Here is a 7494-nt window from a genome sequence, read left to right on the forward strand (position 1 = left end):
TTTACAGGAGTATTATGAGAATGCAATAACTACGGTGTCCAGCATTCAATGTGCATTCTTGAAACATCTGAATTATAGTACTTAAAGCTATTACAACATACTATAAAAAGGTATTAGACTGGAATATACAGTTTTAACTATTTATAGAAGCCAATTTTATTTCACAGGAAAGTATGGAATAAATCAGCTCTAACGCTAGTGCAATTTCTTATTTCCTACACTAAAACACCTTTGCAATAAAGGAAACTCAGTGAAGAGTATTGATGGACAAAGTCTCTTCGGTGTTCATGTGCTCAATTCTCCTTTCAGGAAGAAAAAACATTTTTTTTTTTTGTCCACACCTGGTCTAATGAAAGGTGTCCCTGCCCACAGCAGGGAGGTTGGAACTAGATGATCTTTAAGGTCCCCTTCAACACAAACCATTCTGTGATTCTGTTGTCTTTCACAGATTTCAGTGCATCCTTTTCAATCTATTTGCTACTTGTTTTGACAGTTAGGACTTTATATGTTGAGAAAGCTACTGTAGATACAGGTCTAGGCAAATCAGAGAATGAACAGCAAAATTTGGTGCCAAAACACTGAGGTTACTTTATCTCATAGCATTTAGAACAAGGCTGAATATAATCAAGGTAAATATCAGATACTTAGCAGTCCATTTATTTTTCCTTTCTATCTATCAGAAATAATTACTGTTTAAAGATGCCTACCTGAAGACCTATCATTTCTAGAAAAGAACAACAGAAATAACCACATCCTTCAAAACTGATAAGAAATGAAACTGTACAAATTAAATTTTCCCCATTTTTTCTAGCAAAAACTGTCAATCATGTAAGATACAGCAAACAATCCCCTGATTAAAAGAGCAGATGCAGCATATTTTTTTTCCCCAGAGAGAAAGTAGATTCTATGTAAAATACGGACACCGGAAGAATATAAAAGATGCTGTGGTTGTGTTTCAGGTTCACTGTAACTCTCTTTTACTGCAGTTTATAGAATTATTAAAGCAGACACTCAGCAGAAAGCCCTTTTCATAATTCCCTATCTGCAGGGGAAGTCTGAAATTATTTTTCATCAAATAAAGCCTCTAGAGCATATTTAATTTCTATTAACTGAGGTACCAAAACCTGAAATAAAAACAACTCAATAAATTATAGATAGCATGCTATTTTTAACATTCAGATCATCTTTTACCTGGTAAAAAAGAAGAACCAATAATGAGTAAACCACTGATGGCAGGTTTGTTTTTTTAGGTCTAATCTTCACAATTCCCCAAAATAACACAGAATTACTTTAGCCAATTTAGTCTTGCTTGTTCACGGGATCCAGGTGGAGCTATTTACTGGTACCTTATCAGGGACACCCAAGCAGTATTTGGGGTTTGGCCCATTGCAATGCTGTGCAGCCCTTCCTAGCACATTCCTCTTAATCTCACTCTAGTAAATTTAATATGAAATGTAAAGGCTTACATTTAAAATTCCCTAAACAATTCTTTTTGTCCCCCAACACAAGCATTTAATCTCTCTTGGGGAAGAAGGGTTATCTGGAGCAGTTTATCATGAGTTGGTAGGCTATTAAAGGAAAAACTGAAATGAAGTTGTAAAGCAGAACAAGATACAAGGTTTAATTTGGGGATTTCCTTGTTCTTTATATCTTACTGTATCTTCAATATTCAAACAAGATACCTACTTCCCCATGAAGCAATAGAATAATAATTAAAAGAGTATAAGAAAAAGTGTAGTTATGAAACAGAGAGGGAAATCAAAAACTAGCACTGAAGCGAACATGAGCTTTTACAGCATCTCTGGTTAGTCCAGAATTTCTTTATAGGGGAGTCCAACATGTAAATGCCATGGGTTTAACATAAAATTGTAATAATAAGGGTCATAAATCAGCTAATAGTGCAATGCTGGGTAATGAGTAACTGAAAAGCTGAAAAAATAAAACTTAATAAATGGTGGTGTTAGGGTAGAAAAACCCCACACGTTTCTTTTCAAACATAACGGACTATCCATAAGCCCTCACAGACAGTGATAGAAACTTCATGGTTGTTGTCTGGCAGCTAGAACTGTTCTTCCTTACATACTATGTGGAACTAATGGTTTTCCAAAAATAAACAGTTGCTGTGACCTTGAGTAACAAATATGTAGCTTTTGAGGGTGGTAAAAGTCCTTAACTTTTCAGGGTTCTTCTAATTCAGTAATGACCTGCTACTGCCTTTCAAAGGATAAATATAACATAAAAATCAATACCAAGTTACAGAAATTTTTGGTACATTTCCCGTTATTGATTAAAGTCTTTTTAGAATTTAACGCAATGAATCATTTATTACTTTTTCAAACTTTTTTTTTTCCCTGAAAAATTCTTACTCCAGTTTTGTTATCCTGTCCTTACATTTACTGATTTCACTTTGCTTCATGCACTCTATATTTCAGTGAGTCTGGAATGCAAGATACACACCAAGATTTTCCCTACTTAAATTTGTTCTATTTTACTGGGTCTCCTAAAAGGACAATAATTTAAAAGACTGCTGTACTAGATCTGCATATTCATTGTTCTCATTCATCAAGGAACCCAGACCTCCTACCCCTGCATGTAAATTGTTAAGTTTCTTTTCTGTTAAAAAAAAAGTTAACTTCTTTTCTGGAAACACTCACCTACTTCTTTCTAACTGAAGCTGATGTTAACATTAAAATACAGTTAAACACCTTTTCTGAATGGAGACATTTCTCTGGATCAGAACTATTATATCCAGCAGTTTGTCCTGGGTGGTTTGTGGTTTGGTTTGTTGGTTTTTTTTGTTGTTTGTTTGTTTGTTTGTTTTTTTTTCATTTGCTTATTGTGAAAAGACAAAGAAGAAATGCACTGTCAGTGGAAACTAAAATCCCTTCTTGTCCTTCAACTAAAAGGTGGGAGAACAAGAGGAAATACAACAAAAATAATGACTAAATATCTTTGATTTACATGTATTTATTAATCCTAAATTATGTTTTAATTATAAATAGTAATAAAATATTCCTTTATTGATTTTTTATGAGGCTCTTAAGCTATTAAATGGCAACACGCATCAATAGTTTAGTTGCAAAATCAAGGTGCCATGTGTTCACAACTCATAAAGACTTATGATAACTGCTCTAATTTTTATACTTCACCTCTAAATACTTATATAAAAATCAGCTTAAGTAGACAAAAACCACACTCAGACCATAGGCTATCTTTTCCACTTCGCATATTCATTTTTAGGTTTATATGAAATAGTATCAAAGAGCCATCCAATTTCAAATGAGAGGTACTGCATTTCCCATACGCTCCAAGCAATTTCAAATTGAGATGTGGTGGCAAATTGATTCATTCGCTTTAAACTCCAGCTTCATTCCACAGAAAAGACACAGTTTCAGTGCTAGGTGAAAGGGGCTTACAAATCGTCTGGAAAGCATTGACATAACTTACAGAATTTAAAGGCAATAGCTTTCCTTTTCTTAAAATCAAAGTACAAATCCTTCCTCATTGCATTTACTAAGTACATAGCAAGCACTGAAATAAATGCTGCTCTATGATGGGTCAAAAATTTTCCCTGTGCAATTAATATAAGATCAAAAGTATTGACCTATGTGAGCAGAATTTGTAGCAATTGTTTGCCGCTTGTGCTTGGGGAAGAACAGGGTAAATCATGCATGCACTGCTGTTAGGAGGGGTCTTTGTCAGGCAGAAAGGGTGACTAGAGCAACGGACTGACTGCTGCTTCTTCATTTCATAGTCATCAAATTGTCATCATCCTCTCACCAGCAGTTCTCAACTCTGCTCCACCAACACTTGTAAAGCAAATAGTGGAACAGGGCAGGCACGCACCAGTGACACCCCCACAACCTGCTCTCCTCAGCTTAATGAAGTCTGTAGGATGGCTGGGAAGATGTTGCTGGGTGGAGGGAAGTGCTGCCAGTGTCAGCCGTGGTCAGCAGCTCCCCAGGTCTCCGCCCACCCAGGTGTGACCCCTGTGCTGGGTAAGCCACACAGCAAGTCTTGTGCCAGGGGCCACTGCACAGCATTTTCTGGCAACAGCTTCCTTTGAGCTACTAAAAACCCTGGTGGACAGTCAAGTCACTTTTATTCCCACTATTTGCATTTAATTGTCTATTATTTAATTATGGAAAGGGTAAAAAGATGTCCTTGGGCACTGCCAAACTGCTCCTTCTACTGATGAAAATGAGAAAGCATCCTGTCTTCTCTTGATCCCAATTCACAGTCTTGGTAACTGCTGGAGTAAACCCACTCTTTAGCTGTAGTCATGGTCCAGTCAACATGTAGGCATGCACCCACATCCCTAAACCTTCTTCACTTATTCCTGCTCTCTCTGATGAAGTTTAAGTGTTTGAAAATGTTGTTAATGTGCGAACAAGACCTGATCAGACCCCAGAGACATTTAGGGACCCAGTCAACAGCCCGCTACATAATATTTATCCTGGAGGAACTACGTAAACATCACTTAGCTGATTTTAAATTACTAATGGCTTGGAATAACAATGTTCTCATCAAAAATTGTTTCTTACCAGCAATTAAGTTCTGGGCTTTTAACTGCCTTTGGGGTATTTTACACAAGCACTGCTCATTAGCCTGATCAGGAACAGCAGAAACAGAATGAAGGTTACTTAGAAACTAAAATGATCACACAAGGAAACAAGAGCTCTGTCTCAAAACTTAATCTTGAGCTGATGGATCATCACAGTTAATATTTCATAGATCTGTGATACAATATAAATAATACAAGTCCCACCATGCAGTCTGAAAAGCACAATAGTTACAAGGATTTTACATATTCATCCACTTACTCACATTTTGATTTTAGAATAGTCTGTGATCTTCTTACAGTCTAATAATGAACCAATTTACTCATTGTTCTGCGCTCCCACCAGAAAAAAAAAAAAACAAATCAAACTACAATTAAGAAAATTATTCATCATGTTACAGATTAAGTCCTAAAAAGCAGAAAATACCATTTAATTAAAAACAGGGAGTCAGGAAAATAAAAATCAGGTATTTGACAGATTACGACTGTGCGAAGCACTATAGCGCAAGTTTCTTTTTAACACTTCACAAAGGGAGGTAACAGAAAAATAATTAACTTCAAGTAGAATAATCCTGATGAACTCACATTGCATCACAGGAAAAATTGAAGGCAGATAGAAATAAAGAGAAGATAAGCTCTAGTAGATGCAACAGACCTTCTATCCAAGAGCTGTTTTCCAAAATCCAATCAGAAGACAGAAATATGCTGCCAGTTCCAACAACTCAAATGCTACATGATTTGAAAAATATATTTTTATCTTCTCTTTGAGCTTGAGGAAAGGTAAAAATAGAAGCTTTAAGATATGTATACATATAACCATACCTGAAAATATAATTTTAATCCAGAACTCTTAAGTACTGTGAAACTTATGTTAAAATAATTGAAGTTAACAATGGAAATCCCATTAGGTGGAAAAGTGATCCCTAGGGAGAGAGAAGGTGGAAAAGCAAAGAACCAATAACCAGAAAACCAGCTGTAGTCCCCTGGAGGAAGGGAATAAATCCAGTATATCATCCATGCCCCTCAGAGTATATGCCTACCTCCATTTGGTAAATATACTGTCCCTGGGGCAGCAATGAGATATCATGACCTTCTTTGCCAGTTAAAAGGCTAATAGCAACAGAGAGGCTAGTAGTAGTGAAAAACACCCGCTCCGCTCCGCTCCACCCCACCCCACCCTGCTGGCATGAGTAATTTCCTAATTAAGAGCTTTACCTTCCTCCCCAGAATCACAGCTGTATCTTTGAAATCCATTTTGGATATAGCTGTAAATAATTAAATGCCACGGGCTGTAACTCATTTATTGACCATCTAGGAGCACTACCAGGGCTTTTTGTAATTCATGAATAAAGAGCTGAGTCTCATGTTGCCAAATGGATGAGCAGGAATCAGGGAAAAAGCATGTGCATTGGGTGAAGGAGTATGGCAGAACAGCAAAGTTCATCTTTACTATAATGCTGGATACAGTAATATCCAGATAATACTGGATCCTGACTCTGTGAGCGAAAAAAAAGAAGCAGGCTGATAATGCCTCTGTTCGCGTGAGTTTTGTGACCTTTTCCAGATGTATCTTCAGTAATGGCACTTTATCTCCAACTGGAGCTAATCCTGCAAAATCTGATCTTCTACCCAAACTACCCAAAATAAATCCCTCTTTGCCTGACAACATCTCTTTCCTGGGGAGAGCAACAAACAGCAGCTGCTGCAAAAGGCAGAGCACTTTTTTTTTTTTCTTATTTCTCAGAAACCATCAAACTTTCTTTATCTGCAAAGACAAACATAGAAAAACAGTAGGGAGAAATGCTAGACCACATGAAAATCATTTCTATTTGTCCTTTCTCCTACCAACAGAGCACAGGAGGGAAGACAAACAGATTTGGGATAAGAGGTGGAAAATATCCCCTTGGATTTGCTGGAGTTTTCTGGAACATTCTTAAGATTGGATGAAAAAGCTGCCTGCAAAGAAGAGCAGGGTCTGGGCTGGAGGGCAGCTCACGGTGTCCCTAGGTAGCCTGGAGCCCCGGAGCTTGGCCATCCCCACAATCCCTGCTGCAGCTGGGTGGGGGCAGCTTCCCTCTCCCCCCACACCTCCAGAGGACAGATGGATGGATGGTAGCACAGAGCTACCTGCATTAAGTTAGGCTCTTTGCCTAGAAATAAATGATGTATGTGAAGAAACCAGGTGCAACACTATAGCTGTGACCCTGTGAGCATGAGAGGAGCTGTCACTAGGGCAGGCAATGCCCAGGACACCATCACCCCTGCTCGCCACCTTTGGCTTGCCCCATCAGTGACAGACCAGCAAGGTTTTAAGCCTAATAAATATGTATGGCAACTCCTTGGCTAGGTGGCAGCTTCCCAGAGCAGTGACAGACAACCTCTGTCACGTTATGCAAAGGGATGTGACCGATGACTAAACCTGCAATGAGTTATCATTGGTACTTAGTCTGAGTCAAAGTCAGAGCACTTGCGGAAAAACAAGTCTTTTGTGAAATGTTAGTGTGCTTGGCCACCACCAGTCTCTTGTAGTTTACCTTAAAAGTCAGATTATTTTGCAAATCATACAGCTTTAACAGCCTCGATGTCACAGAGCCAGGCCAGCACACAGTCTGCCCTTTTCTGCAGCTGTGGCTTTTGGGGCAGATCACGGGGAGAATGGGGCTCTCTGGAGCTCAATGCACGGAGGGCTGCAGAGCCGTGTACTGTGTATGGAAAAAGGAGGGAACTTCATAGAAGATATAAGTCCTTTTGATATAAAAGTTACAGCTCCACTTGTGGAAAAGCCAGGAGAAAGGGGGTTTGAGCACACATGATGTAGGAGGTCTTCTCTCACTATCTTGTTTTTGCACGGGTGTTTCAGACAACAGAAAGAAACATAATCCAAAGGAAAAGAAAATTTGTTGAATGTTACCCACCAGCACCTTGCTTGACAA

The sequence above is a fragment of the Strix aluco genome, chromosome 2 (genome assembly GCF_031877795.1).
Source record: "Strix aluco isolate bStrAlu1 chromosome 2, bStrAlu1.hap1, whole genome shotgun sequence".
Classification (NCBI taxonomy): domain Eukaryota; kingdom Metazoa; phylum Chordata; class Aves; order Strigiformes; family Strigidae; genus Strix; species Strix aluco.